General features: G+C 36.6%; 1 protein-coding gene across 2 annotated transcripts in view; it reads right to left on the bottom strand.

Annotated features, from left to right (window-relative positions):
* The window catches only part of MAGED1 (MAGE family member D1), a 55539-nt gene extending 44519 nt beyond the window's left edge, over window positions 1-11020 (bottom strand). The window contains exon 1 of one of the 2 annotated variants that reach the window (XM_049643857.1): window positions 10974-11020. The gene's annotated coding sequence lies outside the window, so the exon portion shown is untranslated. The remainder of the gene's footprint in view (window positions 1-10973) is intronic. The other variant, XM_049643858.1, reaches the window with a different exon arrangement.
* Window positions 11021-24861: the final 13841 nt, after the last annotated feature.

Genomic DNA, 24861 nt, shown 5'->3' with positions numbered 1-24861 from the left:
AAAACTAAACACACTTAATTTCCAGCCTAGATAGGTACTCATTATTGCCCATCAATCTTTTTTCATTCAGTAAAGAAGGTTGTAACCTTCTCCTCTTTCCTCTGGCCCTGGCCATCCCCTCTCACACTCCAGAATGCCCTCACTACCTTATTCACAGAGAATATAGGGGCACCAAGAAAGAAACTCCTCCTGTTTCTTGCCTTTCCAAAACTTCAAAAACATCCCCTTCTGATTCTCTGTAACTCCAAAGTCAGAAGTGATGTCCCTTCTCATGTTCATGGCTGGTACTTCACATGTTCTCAACACATCTTTTCCACATTTTGCTTCTCCAGTTATCCCCTCTCTCTCATATTATTTCTAACCTCTGGTTTTATCAGCTCCTCCCCTGTAGAACATATAAACCTGTTCAAATCTCTCATCCTAAAAATATACATGTACCACCTCTTATTTATTCTATTTTTCATAGACAGGATCTTTGACACCAAAGTCTACACTCATTTGATCAACACTTTCACCATTTACATTATTAGTCCTCTGCACATTAGCCTTCACTAACTCTAATCCATACATACTCACTGCCCTCATTTCCCCTAAATCCCTAATCTAACAGAAAACTCTGAATCTACACCTTATATAACCATGTAAAGAAATTTCATGTTTTATATTAAAAAAGGTTTAAGATAGTAGTCTTAAAAGAAAAACGCAATACATGTTCATTAGTATACAACAGTGCTTGGCACTCAGAAACACATAAAAGGAGATGTGTATCTTCATTACCATTCCACTCCATCAGAGATAACTGTTAGGGCTACCTTCCAACCTCTGGGAGAAGCTGAGTAATCATCTCCTCCTCATACCCTTAAATCCCAGGAAGAAGAGGAAGAAGAAGAATTCTCAGATTACTCAAGGATACACAACTGGGACGCAGTGCCAACTAGTGGAGCTTTGAAGAGGAAGACTACAATAAACGAAATTCTCACGTGGCCTGTTAAAAGAAAAAAAAATTATCCTGACACTTGTTAAAATGGTAAGATTATAAGAACTATTTTGAGAAGTGTCAAGACTATTGTAAAAGGGAAGAGAAAATAGACTCTACTTTGAATTAAGTAAGAACAGCTGGAAATCTATAGCCAAGGAGTAGATTTGGAGGGGGTAGGAGGTCAGTAGACAGAAAATTAAGAGGAGACATAAGGATAGGGGAATTCTTGCTAAACAGACTTAGAATTCTTGCTGAAGGCAAACCAGGATGATCACATATCAAATGTGGGGGGGGGGTCTCATTAAATTTATTCAGCAGGATACTTTCTAAAACTAGACCAAACAGGCCAAAGACAATGCCCAAGGATGAGATCTAGTTGAAAAGAGGGCTCCGAGGGGCATGACTCACATTTGGTCAAGGAGGGAGTGCTTATTAGCCCTTTTCCACTTTTCAGTTGTCCTTGGGCAATACTTCTTCACTGAAATATACTCTGGTTTAGACCTGCTGTAATGGGACAGCCCCTGGATATATATGCACATATAGCTATGTACATGTGTATGCAGAGATCTATTTTATATACATATATGTCGTCTATATTATATTATCATATACAAAAAATTTCATGTTACACTGCACCCTACAAATGTGTGTATATGTATATTATGGATTATAATAGATTATAGTATATGTAATACATACACACATAACTTTCCCATACACTACACACACACATAGGGTGCAGAATGCAGTGTAACATGACATTATCTCTCTCCTGGACCACTATACCTCTCCCCCCCCCCCCCTTATCAGTCTCCTACTGTCTCATTCTCACCCATTCACCCAGTGCATCATCAGTACATTACAAAGAGAACTGTGTATCTCATCTGCTTAAGACAATTCCATTGCTTCTTCCTCATAGGCTTCAGAGTGAAATCCTTGTTCTCTGACTTGACTTTTGGGGTGCTCAACATCCTGGCCCTTATCTATGTCTCTAGTTTCATTTCTCCTCTTCTACATAAAACTTACATTCCAGTTATAACCAACCACACATATGTCTTTCTCTGAATATATCAAGATCTCCCCCACCTCTTTCCAGTTTCCTTTGACTGGAACACCCTTCATAGCTCTTCTACCTTCATACTTCCTCTATTCACCCAGTATCAAGCATTATTTTCCTTTCCAAAGCATTTTCAGACGCCCCTTCTGTGCTACCCCACAGCTTACCACTTGCCCCCACTGTGTACTATGCCCACTACAGTACTTATCATACTCTTTAGACACTGTCTGTTCATTTACTCGTACCCTCACTATAATGAATCTTCATCAAGGACAGGAAACATGTCAGGTTTACCTTTACATCCCCTGTACCCAGCATAAGATCAAATACATGGTAGTGTGGTCTATAAATTTTTACTGAATGAATGCCTACATAAACAAACGAAAGCCATGCTTAGCTAATTATCAATGTAATGCTGGTGGAATCATTCACTTATATTCAAAATAGTAAGGAAAAGGGTCACAACAAAAGGCCACATAGCATTACTAAAAAAATAGTAATAATCCCCTGAGCACTCATATCTTGGTTTCTAAGTACCAATCCTTATTGAAGGAATACATGGCTCCTTGCAAAATGGCTGATGTCAGGACTGGGGCAGGGAATAAGCCTAAAATATCTTATGTCAGAAAGCAAGGAAGCCAAGATCTAATGAGATCATGTAAAGGATATAGGAAAAGTCTCCTAATTTCTAAAATGACACAGTTTGGGCATCAAAAATAAACCACAATGGGTACATAAAATACATAAAAATCCATGAATTCCTAATAATATTAAAGAAAACAATGAAATTCTCTAGGGAACGAACCCATTACTCCGATAAATGAAAAAAAAATGCATTTATCCTGACTTTCTTTTTATAGAATACATTTGGGGACCCCCCCCCAAAAAAAAGCTGATAAAGAGGTCTTTTTTCTGAAATAATTCCAGCTAATAAATGCAGAAGGATTGATAAAATTAGACCACTCTTTTTAAACTATTAGTAAAATAATGAATTTAGACAATTATCTTCAATGGCTGCTAAACAGGAGAAAGGTTGGTAGGAGATGCTACAATGGAGTTGGGATGCCTGGGTGGCTGCATCAGATTAAGCATCTGACTTTGGCTCAGGTCATGACCTCAGTTTGTGAGTTTGAGCCCTGCTTTGGGCTCCATGCTGACAGCTTGGAGCCTGGAGCCTGCTTCGAATTATGTACCTCTCTCTCTCTCTCTCTGCCCTTGCCTGGCTCATGAGTGCGTGCGTGTGCACACGTGCGCTCTCTCTCAAAAATAAATAAACATTTTTAAAAATTAAAAAAAAATGGAGATCAGGCTGACAACACCTGAAAACACAAATGAACCCCAGAATCAGTTAAAAATTTAAACCAGATATGATGAAATGCAATAGAAAGTGCATATCACTACTTGAAATGATTTTTTCCCTTAAAAAATAAGTCAGTCAGAGAAAGATGGATATCATATGATTTCACTCTTATGTGGAATTTGAGAAACAACAGATAAACATAGGGTAAGAGAAGGAAAAATAAGATAAAAACAGAGAGGGAAGCAAACCATAAGAGACTCTTAAACACACAGAACAAACTGAGGGTTGATAGGGGTGGGGGGATGGGTTAAATGGGTGATAGGCATTAAGGAGGGTACTTTTCAGGATGAGCACTGGGTGTCATATGTAAGAGATGAATCACTGGGTTCTATTCCTGAAGCCAAGACTACACTGTATGTTAACTAACATGAGAATAAAAAACTAAAAAAAAATTTTAAAAAGCAAAACAAAATACAAAATATAATAATAATTGAAAGTGAACCTAATAAATCTTCTAGTTCTAAATGCCAGTGAACAGAAACATGTAGATGGGAAAACAAAATGAATACCACCTGAAGGAAGCAATCATCTAAATCCATTTGTCGACACAATAAATGACTTAGTTTCTCTAACAAACCAATGGTCTTTAAAATGTGGAGGAGGGGTTGGCTATACAAGGTTTTAACAGGAAAACAGACTGAAGACAAAAATATCTTGTGGCCCTTGTTTAGATATAGATTTAACAAAGAAACTATACAAAGACATCTTTAAGAAAATCACAGAAATTTGAATATGAACTGGGTATTACATAGTATGAGAATTACTGTTAATCTTATTAAGTGTAATGGCTTATTGGTTACTTAATATAATGCACTTAAGAGTTAGAGATGTATAGTGAGTTATTTACCTGTGTAATGACATAATGTCTGAGATTGCTTTAAAATACTCCAGTGAAGGGGCACCTGGGTGGCTCAGTCAGTTAAGTGTCCCACGCTTGGTTTCAGCTAAGGTCATGATCTCACAGTTTTGTGAGTTCGAGTCCCGCGTCGGGCTCCCTGACAGTGTGGAGCCTGCTTGGGATTCTCTCTCTCTCTTCCTGTCTCCCTATTTCTCTCCCCCTCCCCCACTCATGCTGTCTCTCTCTCAAAATAAACTTAAAATATTTTTAAACACCCCAGTGAAAAAGTGGGTGAGGAGAAAAAAATCAAACAAAATCAGCAAAATGGTATTAATTGTTGAAGCTGAGAATGGATACATGCTATATCCTACTTTAAATATATTTGAAAATTTCAGTAATAAAAGAAAAAAAGAAGCCAATATCAGAGGCTCCAACTGGTTCATTCTAAACTGGACAGTTTGAGCAACAGAAGAAATAATGACTGCAATGGATTGAAAAGTACCAAATATATAAATATCCACAAGTTCAACAAAACAGGGAAAATGACAACAAAAAATCTCAAAAACTATAAATATACATTAATCTAGGTTGGGTGATGCTTTTGAATACCAGCCATAAGAACGATATTCTGCATTTTATAATTAATAGATCCCTCAGCAGAATTTCTTCCTCTCCCTATCTCTTTATGATTTGAGTTTTACTTTCATTCTTTTGTATTTGATATGATACAGTGATAAGAGCAAGGGATTTCATATTATAGAACTATGCATTTGAATGTGAATGGTCTTTGAAGCTTTATGATTGAACAAGTTTCTTAACCAAGTATGATTCCTTTCCTTTCCTGTAAAATGGAAGAATATGTACATCATTACTCTTTTTTTTTGTTTTGATTAAATTAAATAATATATATATATATATATATATATATATATTGCCTGATAAAAAACAGAACCTCAGTAAACGCTGCTTGTGTATTTTTTTTAAAGAAATACCAGCTATAAAAGGGTCATTGAGGAAAAAAAGAAATTTGAAAATGGATTAAGTGTTAGGGGATATTAGGAAATTATTGTGTCCCTTATATTAGGAGATGAACGCTGAGATATTTAGGTGTAAAATGCCATGATATTAAGTGCTATCTCAATCAAAATGCCAAGAAGAATTTTTGTGGAAACTGACAAGCTGATTCTAAAATGCAAATGGAAATTCAAAAAACCAATTTGGCATTATTGAAGAAAAAGAACAAAACTGTAGAACTAAATGACTGTATATAAGGTATATTATAAAATGATTAATTATGACAGTGGTACTTATACAAGGATAGAGAAGTAACCCAAACTGAACAGAATTCAGAAACAAACCCACATATATAACCTAACCGTTTGATTTATCAAAAATATGATGCTATAGAAGGGAAAGAATGATCTTTTCAGTAAGTGATACTGGGTTGATTGGATGTCCATTTTGACATACAAAAAAGGGAGGGGACCTTTACTCATACCCATAACTCATACTGAAAACATACACAAAAATCAATTACAAATAAATTGTGAATACAAATGAGAGATTAAACAATAACACAACACAGAAAAATGTCTTCATGGCCTTGAAAAAGGCAAAGATTTTTTAACAAAACAAGCACTAGCCATAAAGGGGAACATTATGAAATTGAACAACAATACTAAAATTGGGATAGTTCATCAAAAGACACCATTAAGAAACTGAAAATGCAAGCAACTGAGATCTGCAATAAATATAACAAAATATTAACATCCTTAATTAAAAAGATCTCAACAAATCAGTAAGATAGTCCAGGCGAAAAAGTGGTCAAAGATTGAAAAGGTATCTCATAAAAAGATATCCAGGCCAACAAACATGGACAGATGTAAATTTATCATCAGATCTGCAAATTAAAATAATAAGATACCATTCATAACCACTAGAATGGCTACTTTTTTTCCTTAAAAAGTAAAGACAATGACAAGTGTTGACAATATTCTAGAGAAAGTAGAACTCTTTTTTTTTTTTTTTTTTTTAATTTTTTTTTCAACGTTTTTTATTTATTTTTGGGACAGAGAGAGACAGAGCATGAACGGGGGAGGGGCAGAGAGAGAGGGAGACACAGAATCGGAAACATGCTCCAGGCTCCGAGCCATCAGCCCAGAGCCTGACGCGGGGCTCGAACTCACCGACCGCGAGATCGTGACCTGGCTGAAGTCGGACGCTTAACCGACTGCGCCACCCAGGCGCCCCTAGAGAAAGTAGAACTCTTAAAGATTTGTACTGAGAGTTTTATAGTACAGGCATACCTCAGAGAACTTGTAGATTCGGTTCTAGACCACCACAATAAAGTGAGTATCACAATAAAGCAAGTAAAATGAATTTTTTGGTTTGCCAGTGCATATAAAAGTTATGATTACACTACACTTTAGTCTATTAAGTATGTAATAACATTATGTCTAAAAACGTATATACTGTAATGAAAAAATACTTTATTGCTAAAAAATGCTAACCATCATCTGACTTTCAGAAAGTCATAATCACTTTGAAAAAGTTTGAAATATTTCAAGAATTACCAAAATGTAACACAGAGACATGAAGTGAGCAAATGTTGTTAGAAAAATGATGCCGAAAGACTTGTTTGACTCAGGATTGCCACAAACTTTCAATTTGTAAAAAACAGTATCTGCAAAGTGCAATAAAGCAAAATGCAATAAAACAAGGTATGCCTGTACAACCATTGTGGAAAACTAGTTGACAGTCTCTACTAAAGCTAATCATATACATAACTTAATTCAGCAATTCTTCTCTTAGGTATATGCTCAACAGAAATATGTACATATATCACCAAAAGTCATATACTATAATGTTCACAAATGTTTACAAGCCAAAAATATAAACAAACAAAATGTCCATCTATTATGATATGTTCAAACAATGGAATACATACCAATGAGAATGGAGGAATTACCACCATTCCCAATAATATGAATGCATCTCAAAAACATACTACTGCACCCAATAATATGGATGAATCTCAAAAACAAAATCTTAAGCCAAAGAGGTCAGGCACCAAAAAAAAATAATGATTTACTACCATATTTTTATAAAGTTCAAAAACAGGCAAAATTATTATACAGTGATAGAAGCAAGGATTGTGGCTAATTGGGAGTTTAGATGTCACTGGAAGGGAATACATTCAAGGGCCTTCAGATGCTAATCATGTTCTATTTCTTAATTTGGATGCTGGTTACACATGTGTATTTACATTAAAAATGCCTTGAGCCATACACTTTTGATACATGTACCTTTTTGTGTATATTTAAGTTTATTTAAAAATAAAGTCTGCACTCCTAAGAAGAATTTAAGATACAAAACAGATGAACATAAGGGAAGGGAAGCAAAAATAATATAAAAACAGGGAGGGAGACAAAACATAAGAGTCTTAAATACAGACAACAGAGGGTTGCTGGAGGGGTTGTGGGAGGGGGGATGGGCTAAATGGGTAAGGGGCATTAAGAAATCTACTCCTGAAATCATTGTTGCACTATATGCTAACTAACTTGGATGTAAAATTAAAAAATAATAAATAAATAAAAAATAATAAAGACTGCAAATCTCAAATGGTTCAACCAAAATATATAGATCAGAAAATAGATAAACAATTATGCCTTAATTTTAAAAATGAATGGATGGAGGGGCGCCTGGGTGGCTCAGTCGGTTAAGTAGCCAACTTCAGCTCAGGTCATGATCTCACAGTTCGTGGGTTGGAGCCACACGTCGGGCTCTGTGCTGACAGCTTAGAGCCTGGAGCCTGCTTCTGATTCTGTGTCTCCCTCTCTCTCTGCTCCTCCCCTGCTCATGCTGTCTCTGTCTCTCAAAAATAAATGCAAAAAAAAATTTTTTTTAAATAAATGGATGAATGGATGGTTAAGAGTGAGCAAGTGAGTGAACAAGTGAGCTAATATGGCAAAAGTTAACAACTACTGAATCTAGGTTTAGAGTATAAAAGTATTCATTGTACTCTTCTTTCAATTTATGCTTGTTTAAATTAATTAAAAAATGTTCAAGTAAAAAGAGTCACTACACCTCTCAGCTCTTAATATTTATAGTTAGGAAGTAATTCAAGCTCCTGATATAATCTGATTTATTAAAGGAAATTTTTAAAAATGAAATTTCTATACCCAGATTATGTCTTATAAAATAATAAAATAGTCCATATATTTTGTACTTCTCATTAATAAACAGCTAAAGAGACACAGACAAAAGACAAAGAAAACCAGGCCAGGACTGAGTGTCTCACAGACCTTACCTCCATGAATTCCACCACCAATACCAGGTTACTATCCACCTCTGAGTCTTGGTTTTATCAACAGTAAAATGACAATGATAGTACTGACCTTATAGGGTGGTTCTGAAATTTGGGGGCCAACTATATTTAAAAGGTTGCCTGTACAGACAGACAAGTATTAAATTCATTCCAATTTAACATATCAAACATTTGTGGGTAAAATATCATGAACACACAGCAGTAAGAGCACTGAGAAAGGCAAGCAAATATGCTGTAGGATAGCACACAGTGCACCACAAACAAACAGACTGAGGAAGATGTGAGGATAGATATAGAGATATCTTCCTAGAGGGGCTGGTAACTGACAATATACCTAACTGGATAGCAAGAAGCTAGCCAGGAGAAAAAGAATGAGAAATTTATGTGATTGGATTAGGTCATTTGAGTATGCAGATTGCTGCATTAAAGCTGTGCAGAAAAGTGACCACAGACAAAGTGTGTGTGGGGGGAGCCAAATGAACAACAAATGCAGACACTGACATAGATACATCCTGTTTTTCCCACTAACATCTATATAGTTTGTGCTCGCACCTCCTTTAGGTTTGTAGTCAAAATGCTGCCTTACCACGGAGGTCTTCCTAACCATCCAATTTAAAATGGTACATCCCCTCCCTATCACAACTTATTCATATTTATTTTAATCATTTATTGTCTCTCAATTATAGTTTTTAAAACTTTTTATTTTCCAATTGTATTCTCAGTGTTTAACACTGTCTGACACATAAAAGTTATTCAATAAAAAATTCTTGCATGAATAAATAATGGTTGCACAGTGGGTTGAAGCCATGTGACATTTAAATGGTGTGTAATTATGATTTGAATAGAGAATACAGAGACATCAGCAATACCCTTCCCAAAAGTTCCTAAGTGTTTTGGTATCACAACATCTCTGCCTCATCTTTTTATAAAAGAACTGAAAACTATTCCTGGCCTAGAAAAAAGAATTACTTATTCTTACACTTATTTTGGCAAGTGTAACACAGTAGCTACAGGAGAAGGGAGGAATAAATTACTTGTTCAAGGAGATCTTTGGTTAAATTCCTCTTTAGAGCCTGAAAAACCTTAACCCTCATTATAAGTTTAATGATCATTCCCCCTCTCTTGGGTAAAAAAATGGAAATAATAGATTGTGATTAATGTTCTCCCAAGACAAACACGATAAATGTAACAGAAAAATACATTTGACCTTGCACCAAATAGATAATACTTGCAAAGTTCCCAGGAAAACTGAAAAATCTGCCAGTTCGCTGTTCAATGTTGCTACCAGAGACCAGAAAAGGATTTGCATAATAAGCATAACTCAAATGAAAAAATAAATTTGTGATTGGATGTCATATATTTCAATGATTTCTGATCTATGACAAGTTCTAAAGGAGATGGAAAAGCTTCCACCCTCAAGAGATGACACCAGATTACAGGAAAATCCACTAAGTTTGCCCCCATAAAAATGTGGGGATTCAGTTCTATGCCAATTTTTTTTAACGTTTATTTATTTTTGAGACAGAGAGAGACAGATCATGAACGGGGGAGGGTCAGAGAGAGAGGGAGACACAGAATCAGAAACAGGCTCCAGGCTCTGAGCAGTCAGCACAGAGCCCGACGCGGGGCTCAAACTCACGGACCGCGAGATCATGACCTGAGCTGAAGTCAGCCACTTAACCGACTGAGCCACCCAGGCGCCCCCCAAATTTTTTTTTTTAATGTCACGAATAGACGGTTAAAAATCAGTGCAGTATCTGATGTGTAATTTTGTTTAGAGTAAAAATAAACACAATAATAATAATTTGAACAAGACCCTATGTCTCTTAAGACTCTAAAATTTCTGCCACTTTATTTTTAAGAACAAAAACAGCGTTGACCTTGAAGCTGAAGCCACACCTGGTTTTGGAAAGTATATAGTTTAATGGCCTCTGCAGGAGGGAGACAGAATGGATCAGAAACTTTGTGCAGCAAGGAGGGGGGTAGAGTACCAGGGATGAAGGAAAAGGAAGAATGTAGATTAAGAGTGGCAGAACTGGGTTGCAAAAGTTTTGAGGCTAAAGGGGGGCGGGGAAGAAGGTGGGAGTAAGAGGTAGGAAAAGAATCTGTGGTAGAGGGAATGGCTCAGGCTCAGAAAAATCAGGAAGACGATCTGGAATAATGAAGAGAGGTGAAGAATGACCAGGGAAAAAAGGACTACAAGAGTCAGAAAGGGGAGGGGATGACAGCCGGCCATCTTCGGAGTAAGGGAGAAAAGATTGGCGAGCAGAGGCATACTCGTCAGAAACATCTTTCACAGAATGTACTCGGGATGAATTCTTCGTTCCATCCCACGTTATAGGAAGGAGGAAAGCTTCCCCGAGGTGTTTAGGGATTCACTTGCGAAAATTATCAGTCTTCCTTTACACTCACCTTGGTGAAGAAAACCGCGACGCAAGACAGCGTGACCGGAAGTGTTATTTTCTTTCTTTGAGCTGAAGATTTAACTTCCGCCACCACGCCCCCTTTACTCAAGCAACTTCCCGTGCCTCTCTAGCAAGCTCTTGGAATACTTTATCGCTATGGCTCTCTTGTCAGATCAGAAACTGGGTAGTATTGTAAACCGGCTGGGAGGGGGACTCGGTAACTTTTTATAAATCCTAGTTCTAGTCATCCCAGGAACTGCAGTATTTCAGTCAAACCCCACTTATCCAATTTGTCATCTCGCATTCCTAACCCTTAGTCCCTTAACTCTTGGATGTCAACAGTTACATATTTGCTATACTGGTTTACTGTTTTCTGGCATACCATGTTGAAAACAAAGTTTATTTTTATTAGTGGCATACTTTGATTTCAAGATTAAAAAAAATCTTAAATATGAATCATTTTTGTCTCGGAATTGTATCCAAAGAGTTACATGCTGTACTCAAATTTCAAAACAAATAAAGGTAAACTCATTTAGAAAGAATTCTTGTATGCTTATACACCACCACCCCAAGAAAACGAAGAAAATGACAACTGACAAAAAGTTTCAGTAATAAAATAATCCTCACTCTGGTTAAAAGTTCTCAGAGCGCCTGGGTGGCTCAGTCGGTTGAGCATCTGACTTCGGCTCAGGTCATGATCTCACAGTTCCTGAGTTCAAGCCCCAAGTTGGGCTCTGTGCTGACAGCTCAGAGCCTGGAGCCTGCTTCAGATTCTGCATACACCACCCCCCCTCTGCTCCTCCCCTGCTCATGCTCTCTCTGTCTCTCAAAAATAAACATAATTTTTTTTTAAGTTCAATGTTGAATCACCTATTGCCACTACCTCCAGAAATCTCTTCTGGGCCCCAAACCTGTACCCCAGTTCTCCTCTTTTGTGGTTATTTTCAGTCAATCCACAATTATATAGTGAGCATCCACCATGTCCCAAATACTATGCTACACCCACTGACATTACAGTAGGAACCCACAGTGTAAGGGCTAAAGGTGACATTTTAAGCACAAGAAAGAACCTACCATAAAATAGGTGATTATCAATGTTTGTTGAATGAATAAATAACCAAAATGTGATCAGGGGCAAACAGGTCCTTACTTTTGTTGGTATTTTTTATAGTTCATTTCAACATTTTAACTCAAATTTCTCATTCAACCAGCAGATTCTGAACAACCATTGAGTGTAAGCTTCTGTTCCTGATAGTGCCCATCTTAGGAAGAATAAGACACAATCCTGGATTTCAAGGCCTTCGAAACTGTTGGGGAAATAAACACAAACAACTACTAGCACTATACTGTTACAAAATAATATGTAGAAGAGACAGTGTAGGAACTATGGCTATCCCATTGATTGGTGGATACTAAAAACCTGAAATATACCTTATCTCCTAGAGGGTGCTCAATAAAGACTTGTTTGATATTGAATACATTATTGAATGGATGAATGAAAGGGAAGAATGGTAATAGTATTGAAGTATACTGTGAAAACAACACTAATCAGAGATGAAGCTGAACGTAAGAGACCAAAGAAGGAAGGAACTTGCAAGCCATGTCATGGAAAACAGAAAGTCGAAGAATTTTAAGGAATAAAGTATATATTAATGTTTAAAACCAGAATATATAGAATAGGTTGTATTGTTGCAATCTGGAGGCAGAGAGGTTGATTTAGAGTGTATTGTATTAACCGATGAATAAATACAGAAAATTAGAGGCTTATGCTATTAATAATGAATTGGAATTGAACTGGAAAATATAATAATGAATTAGGACTGGATCATTAGGAATAATGAACTGGAATAATAATAATGAATTAGGAATTGAACTGGAAAAAATAGCCAGTATATTATCATAAATCCAGAGGCATTGAAACCTGATAATTTTTCCTTGACTTCATCCACATTCAAAATTTTGACAAATTCACACAACATTTATTGAGCTGTTAATACACATAAGGCTCTGAGGATAGAACTATGAACAAAATGGACAAAAATTTCTGCCTTCAAAGGAACTAAATTCTTGTGTCAGATAATAAAATATTTAAGAAAATGCGTGCCAGAAAATGACAAGTACTATGAAGAAATAAAGCAAGTAAGTAGGATAGCAATGTACATGGGGGAGGGGGAGAAGAATGCCATTATGGAAAAGCTCACTGAAAAGGTGATGTATGAATATTTATAGACTTCATCTACTCCTCTCAATCACCAGGATCACTTAGTTCAGACCCTCCATGTTTCTAACCAAATCCCAACTCCTTACCATGGTATACAAAAACCTCGGTAGTCTAACTTGGTCTCTCTCTCTCTAGTCCCATCTCTCACCACTCTGCTTTTCCCACCCTAAGTTCAAGTATCACAAAAGTGCTTACAATTTGGAAAGTACACTGAGATCTCAAATCTGTGTACTTTCAAACCCTACTATCTAATATTCACCTTGCATAGATCAGCTCTTATTTTATCTCTTTCATTAAACCTTGCTGACCCTTCCTTCCTCTCCTTAACCAAAATCAGACAGCTGCTCCTCTTCTCGGCTTCTACCATGTACCCTGTTCTTATCACTTTATTTTATTCACCCAACAAACATTTGTTGGTCAACTACTGTGCGGTTGGTACTGTTCAAGACAGTAGAAATACATGCATAAACAAAGGAGTAGAAAAAATCCTCACATTTTTGAAACTCACATTTTAGAGAGGAAGACAAGCAATAAACAAATAACAATAAATATGGAACTTATAAAGCAGTAGTTCTCCATTCTAGGTGCCCATTAGAACCACATGCATTATTTTGGATATATCATATATTATAATAAAGAAATAAAAAGTAATTTTAAACAGTTACCCAAAACTTACAAAAATTTATATGTTGTGTAAATAAAAGTTTGTGTATATAAAAACTTTTCATTTTGTACCTGGCCCCCAGCCACCTAGGGGCTAGAAAGAGCCATCTTACTTTTTCTTTCAAAGATATTTTATACATATGCAATCAAACACACACACACACACACACATATATATATATATATATATATTTTACATTTTTACCAGACAGCAACATATAACACAAACTATTTTGCACCAGGATTTTTTTTTTACTTAACTATATATGTAGGCATGTATTTCACCTTATTACATAAGGATATTTGTTATTTCTTAAAATTAAATATATTAAATTACTTTTTTGGTATAAACAAGTACTTTTAGTATTAACACATGCATAGATTCATGTAACCACAGCACAGTCAGGATACAAAACAATCCCATAACTCCCAAAAGTCTTTATGATATCCTGTTTTCATCACAAAATCTTCCTCACTCACAAACTCTGACAAAGACTCTTCTCTTTCAATCTAGTTTCTGCTTTCTAAAATGTCATATAAATGGGAGCATAGAATAAGTAACCTTTTGAGACAGGCTTCTTTTACTTAGGACAACACTTTTCAGATTCATCCAAGTTGCTACATGTTTCAATTGTTCATTAATTTTTATTTCCGAATAGTATTTAATTGTATAGATGTATCACAGACTGTTTATCAATTCACCAATTGAAACATTTGGGTAGTTTCCACTTTCATAGAGGATGAATTAAGAGGCTATAACATTAACGTACAGGTTTTTGTGTGAACATAAGTTTTAATATCTCAAAAGAAATGCCTAGGAGTAGGATTGCTCATAAATGGTTATCGCATATGGGTGTTTATAAGAAACTACCAAAATGTTTTCCAAAGTGGATGAACCATTTTGCATTCCCATCAGAAATATGTGATTTATAATTGCTCCACATTCTTGCCAGCACTTGGCATTCTTCATACTTTTTTTAAGTTTTTATTTATTTAAGTAATCTCTACATCCAATTTGGGTATCGAACTCACAATCTCAAGATTAAGAGTCACATGCTCTTCCAGCTGAGCCAGCCAGGTGCCCCTTCACACTTTTCTTAATGCTAGTTATTCGAATAGGTATGTAGCAGAATCTGTGGCTGTAGTGTGCACACTATTTGTTAAAAGGACCATTATTTCTCCATTGAAACTGCACCTTTGTAAAAAAAAATCACTTCATCATATTTGTACTGATCTATTTCTAAACACTACTCTTTTCCACTGATCTATATGTCATCCTTTCACCAATATGACACTGTAGTTTTTTTTTTAAGTTTTATAAGTAATTTATTTCTGTTTATTTTATTTTCCTTAAACATGGAATTTATTGTCAAATTGGTTTCTATACAACACCCAGTGCTCATCCCAAAAGGTGCCCTCCTCAATACCCATCACCCACCCTCCCCTCCCCACCCTCCCACCCCCCATCAACCCTCAGTTTGTTCTCAGTTTTTCAGAGTCTCTTATGTTTTGGTTCTCTCCCTCTCTAACCTCTTTTTTTTTTTCCCTCCTCTCCTGCATGGTCTTCTGTTAAGTTTCTCAGGATCCACATAAGAGTGAAAATACATGGTATCTGTCTTTCTCTGTATGACTTATTTCACTTAGCATAACACTCTCCAGTTCCACCCACGTTGCTCCAAAAGGCCATATTTCATTCTTTCTCATTGCCACGTAGTATTGCATTGTGTATATAAACCACAGTTTCTTTATCAATTCGTCAGTTGATGGACATTTAGGCTTTTTCCATAATTTGGCTATTGTTGACAGTGCTGCTATAAACATTGGGGTACAAGTGCCCCTGTGCATCAGTGCTCCTGTATCCCTCGGGTAAATTCCTAGCAGTGCTATTGCTGGGTTATAGGGTAGGTCTATTTTTAATTTTTTGAGGAACCTCCACACTGTTTTCCAGAGTGGCTGCACCAATTTGCATTCCCACCAAAAGTGCAAGAGAGTTCCCGTTTCTCCACATAATTGCCAGCATCTATAGTCTCCTGATTTGTTCATTTTGGCCACTCTGACTGGCGTGAGGTGGTATCTGAGTGTGGTTTTGATTTGTATTTCCTTAATGAGGAGCGATGTGAGCATCTTCTCATGTGCTTGCTGGCCATCTGGATGTCTTCTTTAGATAAGTGTCTATTCATGTTTTCTGCCCATTTCTTCTCTGGATTATTTCCTTTTTGGGTGTGAAGTTTGGTGAGCTCTTTATAGATTTTGGATACTAACTCTTTGTCCGATATGTCATTTGCAAATATCTTTTCCCATTCCGTTGGTTGCCTTTTAGTTTTGTTGATTGTTTCCTTTACAGTGCAGAAGCTTTTTATCTTGATGATGTCCCAATAGTTCAGTTTTGCTTTTAATTCCCTTGCCGTTGGGGATGTGTCAAATAAGAAATTGCTGTGGCCGAGGTCAGACAGGTTTTTTCCTGCTTTCTCCTCTAGGGTTTTGATGGTTTCCTGTCTCACATTCAGGTCCTGTATCTATTTGATAATTTTTGTGAATGTTGTAAGAAGTGGTCTAGTTTCATCCATCTGCATGTTGCTGTCCAGTTCTCCCAGCACCATTTGTTAAAGAGACTGTCTTTTTTTCCATTGGATATTCTTTCCTGCTTTGTCAAAGATTACTTGGCCATACTTTTTGGGTCTAATTCTGGGGTTTCTATTCTATTCCATTGGTCTATGTGTCTGTTTTTGTGCCAATACCATGCTGTTTTGAAGATTATAGCTTTGTAGGAGAGGCTAAAGTCTGTGATTGTGATGCCTCCTGCATTGGTCCTCTTCTTCAAAGTTACTTTGGCCATTCGGGGTCTTTTGTGATTCCATATGAATTTTAGTATTGCTTGTTCTAGCTTTGAGAAGAATGCTGGTTCAATTCTGATTGGGATTGCATTGAATGTGTAGATAGCTTTGGGTAGTATTGACATTTTGACAATATTTATTCTTCCAATCCATGAGCACGGGATATTTTTCCATTTCTTTGTATCTTCTTCAATTTCCTTCATAAGCTTTCTATAGTTTTCAGCACACAGATCTTTTACATCATTGGTTAGGTTTATTCCTAGGTATTTTATGCTTCTTGGTGCAATTGTGAATGGGATCAGTTTCTTTATTTGTCTTTCTGTTGCTTCATTATTAGTGTATAAGAATGCAGCTGATTTCTGTATATTGTTTTTGTATGCTGTGACTTTGCTGAATTCATGTATCAGTTCTAGCAGACTTTTGGTGGAGTCTATCGGATTTTCCATGTATAATATCATGTCATCTACAAAAAGTGAAAGCTTGACTTCATCTTTGCCAATTTTGATGCCTTGGATTTCCTTTTGTTGTCTGATTGCTGGTGTTAGCACTTCCAACACTATGTGAAACAACAGCGGTGAGAGTGGACATCCCTGTCGTGTTCCTGATCTCAGGCGGAAAGCTCTCAGTTTTTCCCCATTGAGGATGATATTAGCTGTGGGCTTTTCATAAATGGCTTTTATGCTGTTTAACTATGTTCCTTCTATCCCAACTTTCTCGAGGATTTTTATTAAGAAAGGATGCTGAATTTTGTCAAATGCTTTTTCTGAATCGATTGACAGGATCATATGGTTCTTATCAGTTTTTTTTTTTATTTATGTGATGTATCACATTGATTGATTTGTAAATGTTGTATCAGCCCTGCGGCCCAGGAATGAATCCAACTTGGTCGCGGTGAATAATTCTTTTTATATGATGTTGAATTTGATTTGCTAGCATCTTACTGAGAACTTTGCATCCATATTCATCTGGGATTTGGCTGGTAGTTCTCTTTTTTTTGCTGGGTCTCTTTGGTTTAGGAATCAAAGTAATGCTGGCTTCATGGAATGATTCTGGAAGTTTTCCTTCCCTTTCTATTTTTTGGAATAGCCTGAGAAGGATAGGTTTTATCTCTGCTTTAAATGTCTGGTAGAGTGCCCCTGGGAAGCCATCTGGTCCTGGACTCTTACTTGTTGGGAGTTTTTTGATAACTGATTAAATTTCTTCACTGGTTATGGATCTGTTCAAGCTTTCTATTTCCTCCTGATTGAGTTTTGGAAGTGTGTGGGTGTTTAGGAATTTGTCCATTTCTTCCAGGTTGTCCAGTTTGTTGCCATGTAATTTTTCATAGTATTCCCTGATAATTGCTTGTATTTCTGAGGGATTGGTTGTAATAATTCCATTTTCATTCATGATTTTATCTATTTGGGTAATCTCCCTTTTCTTCTTGAGAAGCCTGGCTAGAGGTTTATCAATTTTGTTGATTTTTTTTCAAAAAACCAACTCTTGGTTTCATTGATCTGCTCTACAGGTTTTTAGATTCTATATTGTTTATTTCTGCTCTGATCTTTATTATTTCTCTTCTTCTGCTGGGTTTGGGCTCTCTTTGCTGTTCTGCTTCTGTTTCCTTTAGGAGTGATCTTAGATTTTGTATGTGGGATTTTTCTTGTTTCTTGAGATAGGCCTGGATTGCAATGTATTTTCCTCTCAGGACTGCCTTCTCTGCATCCCAAAGTTTTTGCATTGCTGTCTTTTCATCTTCATTTGTTTCCATATATTTTTTAATTTCTTCTCTAATTGCCTGGCTGACCCACTCATTCTTTAGTAGGGTGTTCTTTAACCTCCATGCTTTTGGAGGTTTCCCAGACATTTTCCTGTGGTTGATTTCAAGTTTCATAGCATTGCGGTCTGAAAGTGTGCATGGTATGATCTTAATTCTTTTATACTTATTAAGGGCTGCTTTTTGACCCAGAGTGTGATCTATCTTGGAGAATGTTCCATGTGCACTCTAGAAGAAAGTATATTCTGTTGCTTTGGGATGCAGAGTTCTGAATATATCTGTCAAGTCCATATGATCCAATGTACCATTCAGGGCCCTTGTTTCTTTATTGATCCTGTGTCTAGACGATGTATGCATTGTTGTAAGTGGGGTATTAAAGTCCCTTGCAATTACCACATTCTTATCAATAAGGTTGCTTATGTTTGTGGTTAATTGTTTTAAATATTTGGGGGCTCCCATATTCGGTGCATAGACATTTATAATTGTTAGTCTTTCTGATGGATAGACCCTGTAATTATTATATAATGCCCTTCTTCATCTCTTGTTACAGGCTTCAATTTAAAGTCTAGTTTGTCTGATAGAAGTATGGCTATTCCAGCTTTCTTTTGAATTCTAGTAGCATGATAGATAGTTCTCCATCCCCTCACTTTCAATCTGAAGGTGTCCTCAGGTCTAAAATGAGTCTCTTGTAGACAGAAAATAGATGGGTCTTGTTTTTTATCCATTCTGATACCCTATGTCTTTTGGTTGGCGCATTTAGTCCATTTACATTCAGTGTTAGTATAGAAAGATATGGGTTTAGAGTCATTGTGATGTCTGTAGGTTTCATGCTGGTAGTGATGTCTCTGGTAATTTGTGGTCCTTGTAACATTTCACTCACAGAATCCCCCTTAGGATCTCTTGTAGGGCTGGTTTAGTGGTGATGAATTCCTTCAGTTTTTGTTTGTTTGGGCAGACCTTTATCTCTCCTTCTATTATAAATGACAGATTTGCTGGATAGAGGTTTCTCGGCTACACATTTTTTCTGTTCATCACATTGAAGATTGCCTGCCATTCCTTTCTGGCCTGCCAAGTTTCAGTAGATAGATCCATGACTAGTCTAATCAGTCTCCCTTTATATGTTAGAGCATGTTTATCCCTAGCTGCTTTCAGGATTTCTCTTTATCCCTGTTTTTTGCCAGTTTCACTATGATATGTCTTGCAGAAGATTGATTCAAGTGACGTCTGAAGGGAGTTCTCTGTGCCTCTTGGATTTCAATGCCTTTTTCCTTCCCCAGATCAGGGAAGTTCTCAGCTATGATTTGTTCAAGTCCACCTTCAGCCCCTTTTTCTCTCTCTTCCTCTTATGGAATTCCTGTTATACAGATATTATTACGTTTCATTGCATCACTTAGTTCTCTAATTCTCCCCTCATACTCCTGGATTTTGTAATCTTTTTCTGAGCTTCCTCTTTTTCCATAATTTTACCTTCTAATTCACCTATTCTGTCCTCTGCCTCTTCAATCTGAGCGGTGGTCGCCTCCATTTTATTTTGCACCTCATTTGTAGCATTTTTTTAAGTCCTCCTGACTGTTTCTTAGTCCCTTGATCTCTGTAGTAATAGATTCTCTTCTGTCCTCTATGATTTTTTCAAGCCCAGCAATTAATTTTATGAGTATTATTTTAAATTAATTTTCTGTTACATTGCTTAAATCTTTTTTGATCAGTTCGTTAGCTGTCGCTACTTCCTGGAGTTTCTTTGGGGGAGAATTCTTCCTTTTCATCATTTTGGATAGTCCCTGGAGTATTGGGGAACTGCAGGGCACTTCCCCTGTGCTGTCTGGTGTAACCGATGCTGGTGTGCAGAGCCACAGTCAGACATGATGTCTGTCCCCAGCCCACTGCTGGGGCCACATTCAGACTGGTGTGTAGCTTATCTTCCCCTCTCCCAGGGGCAGGACTCACTGTGGAGTGGTGTGGCCCCTGTCTGGGCTACTTGCACACTGTCAGGCTTGTGGTGCTGCTTCGATGGGATCTGGCATATTAGCCAGGGTGGATCCGCAAGGTGCACAGGGGTGGGAGGGGCAGGCTTAGCTCGCTTTGCCATTAGAAGTCTGCTGGGGGAGGGTCCTGCAGCACTGGGAGGGAGGCAGGCCTACCTGTCAGAGGGATGGATCCACAGAAGCACAGCACTGGTGTTTGCACAGTGCTAGGAAGTTCGGTGACAGAAACTGGTTCCCTTTGGGATTTTGGCTGGGGGATGGGCGAGATAGATGGCGCTGGCCAGCACCTTTGTTCCCCGCCGAGCTGAACTCCGTCTTCTGGAGCTCAACAACTCTCCCTCCCGTTGTCCTCTTGCCCTCCTGCTCTCTGAGCAGAGCTGTTGACTTATGACATTCCAGATGTTAAGTCCCACTGGCTGTCAGAACTCATGCAGTCCGGCCCCTCCACTTTTGCAAGCTAGACTTCGGAGACTCTGCCCTGCAGGGCGGGCTGCCCTTCACAGCCTCAGCTCCCTCCCGCCAGTCCGAGTAGAGCGCACCATCCCTCCACCCTTCCTACCCTCTTCTTTGGGCTTCTTGTCTATGCTTGGCTCCAGAGAGTCTGTTCTGCTAGTCTTCTGGCTGTTTTCTGGGTTAGTCAGGTGTGGGTGGAATCAAAGTGATCAGCAGGACGCGTTGAGCCTAGCGTCCTCCTACACCACCATCTTGTCTCTGTCAATGACACTGTCGTTTTAAAGTGCTTCTTAATCTTGGGAGCCAGGGTGGCTTAGTCAATCTCTGACTCTTGATTTTGGCTCAGGTCATGATCACAGTTCGTGGGATTGAGCTTTGCATTGCGCTTTGCGCTGACACTGCAGAGCCTGTTTGGAATTTTCTGTCGTCATTTCTCTCCACCTCTCCCTTCCCCCCTCTCAAAATAAATCAATAAAATAAAAAGATTTTTTAAAATAAATTGAATCTTAATCTCAAGTAGTATGATTCCTGCAAATATATTCCTCTTTTTCAAAATCTGTTTGGTTTTTCTAATTCCTTTGATTTTTCCTATAAGTTATGGAATCAGTTTTCCAAAAACTAGAAAAAAAATTCGGTTTTGGTGGAAATTGTGTTAAATCTAGATTAATTTCGGGATATTTGTCATGTTACTATGTAGATTCTACAAATCCACGAATGCTAGATGTCTTTCCTTTCTTTAGATCTCCTTAGATTTCTTGAATCAGTGCTTTATAGTTTTCAACATACAGATCTTGTTTATTTTTTGTTAAATTCACACATAATTGTTTTCCTATTTTGAGTTATCATAAATTATATTGTTTTCTTCAATTTTAATTTTGGAACTATTGTAGATTTTTTTAAATTCATTAGTGGTTTATAGATATATGATAGATGTTATGTGTTGACTTATAGTCCAAATTTTTGTTAAACTCACTTGATATTCCTAAAGGTTTTTGTTTTTTAGATTTCTTGGGAATTTTTTTGTAGACAATTATGTTGTCTGCAAGTAGGGAAAGATTTTTCCCCCTTCCATTTAGTATTAATGCTGTTTGTATTTCATGAGTAATTGCACTATTTAGGACTTCTACTACAATGCTGAATAGGAATGGTGAGTAGAGTATCTTTGCTTTGTTCCAGAAAATAAAAGGAAAAAATTCAGTTTTTCACTATTAAGTAGATCTGGAGTGGCTGTAATAATGGAAAAAACAAACTTTAAAACATGAAAGTTTATTACAAATAAAGAAAAACATTTTATAATGATAAAGAGTCTATCCATCTGTAAGAAAGTAAAATTATACACATAGGTGCATATGCACTTAAAAAACTGAGCCCCAAATTAAAGAAACAGAAAGTCACAGGATTGAGAAGAGTTATAAGGAATTCAGCAATAGTTGGAAACTTTAATACTCCACTTTTAGGAATGCATAGAACATGAAAGTAGATTAACAAGGAAATAGAAGATTTGAACAACAATATAAAGAAACTAGGCATAATAGCATCTATAGTATACTCCCCTCCAACAAGGCAGAATACATATTCTTCTCAAGTGCACATAGAACATTCTCCAGGATAAACAATATGTTATGCCTTAAAATAAGCCCCAATAAATTGAAAATCAACAAAACAAAAAAAAATTGCTTGTCTGAAAAGACCAACAAAATTCATAAGTCTTTAAACTGACCAAAAAAAAAAAAGAAGAATATTCAAATTACTAAAATGAGTAATGAGAGAGTGGGCATTACTACTGACATTAAAGAAACAAAGAATATAAGAGAATACTATGAACAACTGTTTGCCAATAAATCAGATAACTTAGGTGAAATGAACGTATTACTAGAAAGAAACAAACTACTGAAACAAATTCAAGAAGAAGTTGAAAATTGAAGTTGACCTATTACATCTATAGAGATTGAATTTGTAATTTAAAAAAATTTACCACAAGAAAAAATCCATGTCCAAATTCACTGATAAATTCTACCAAACTTTTAAGTAACTTATTGCAACCAATACCATTTCTTTACATATTGTTATAGAAAATAGAAGTGAAATACTTTTCAAATTCTATAGGTCTGGTATTTTCCTAATAAAAGCAGACAAAAGCATGACAAGAAAAGAAAACCACAAACCTTTATGCCAAATCCTCAATAAAATACTATGAAACCAAATCCACTGATATATATGAATTATACTCCATGACTAAGTGGAATGTATGTTAGAAATGCAAAATTGGTAATAACACTTGAAAATCTATTAAAGTAAGACACCATATCAATAAAATAAAAGACAAAAACCACATAATCATCTGGAAAGACACAGAAAAAGCATTTGACAAAATCCAAAACCTTTTCATAATAAAAAAATTCAAACTAAGAATAGAATGAAACCTCCTGAACCCTACCTCATATTATACACAAAAATTAGCAAAAAGTGGATCATAGGCCTAAATATAAGTGCTGAAGCTGTACAAATGTTAGAAGAAAGCATAAGAGTAAATATTTGTGACTATAAGTTAGGCAAAGCCCTCTTAGATATGATACAAATGTCCAAACAACAAAATAAAAAACTAATAGGTAAAATTGGAGTCGCCAAAATTAAAACCTTTCATGCTTCAATGGATACATCAAGAAAGTGAAAATAAAATACTCAAAATGGGAGAAAATGTTTGCAAATCAGATATCTGATAAAGGACTTGTATATATAATAGATAAAGAACTTGTACAATGGAAAAATGAAAAGACAAACAACTCAAAAAATGGGCAATGGATCTAAATGGACATTCCTCAAATCGCCAGTAAGTACATGAAAAGATGCTCAACATCATTAGCCATCAGGAAAATGTGTATCAAAGACATGAAGAGAGGAATTATAAATAAGACCCAGCCAGTCATTCAGACTGTCCACCAGCCATGCCCCAGGGACCCAAAGATTGAGTTTTAGGGAGAGGTTATCGTAATAAAACAGAATGCAAAACAAAAGGAACCACATCAGTTCTCTGAGGACAGGATCTCAGATAGTTCTGAGATAATCTTTATAATGGGCAAGACAAGAAAACTTGGGGGCATAAGAATCCTCCCTAGGTTCATTCAAAGCCATTTAGGTAGAATTTGTCAAGGGCTCAAGTTTATGAAGGCTAAATGAGAGCAGAATTAAAGAAATATTCATTTTTAATTATTATTTTATTTCTCAATTGTTGAGGTATGGGAAACATGAAATATTGGTAATGGCAGACAAAAATAATAAACTCAGAAAAGAATATCACTTATTTAAAAATAAAGTTTTTGACTTACCATGTAGACAAAAAAAGATGAAGAAGAGGAAGTAAGTAATTATTTTTTCCACAGCATCATGTTGCTTTTCCTGATCAAATTCATAATTATAATTCCATTAGCACCACTCACTTTTGTTACCATCTATTGATATTCTACTATGTGACTGATAACACCTGGTAACAGTGAGATTGGTGTGAATTTCATTATCAAACTGGGAAAATCTGAATACTTAGGCCCAGTATTTGGGGAAACTAAGTGTTGGCGAGAACGCGGAGAGAAGAGAACCCTCTTATGCTGTTGGTGGTAATGTAAATTGGTGCCACAACTATGGAAAATAGTATGAAGATTCCTTGAATATTAGAAATAGAACTACCATAAGATGCAGCAATCCCACTGCTGGGTATTTATACAAAGAAAAGACAATCACTAATTTGAAAAGATCTATGCATCCCTGTGTTCATTGCAGCACAATTTATAATAGCCAAGATATACAAGCAATTTAAGTGTCTATCAATGGAAGAATGGATAAAGAAGATGTGGTACACACACACACACACACACACAGGAATATTATTCTGCCATAAAAGAGAAGGAAACCTTGCCATTTGCAACAACATGGATGGACCTTGAGGGCATTGTGCTAAGTGAAATAAGTCAGACAGAGAAAGACAAATACCA

This window comes from Panthera uncia, chromosome X, assembly GCF_023721935.1.
Source record: "Panthera uncia isolate 11264 chromosome X, Puncia_PCG_1.0, whole genome shotgun sequence".
NCBI lineage: Eukaryota > Metazoa > Chordata > Mammalia > Carnivora > Felidae > Panthera > Panthera uncia.
Note: the sequence above shows the minus strand (reverse complement) of the source record. Positions and strands in the feature narration are given on the sequence as shown.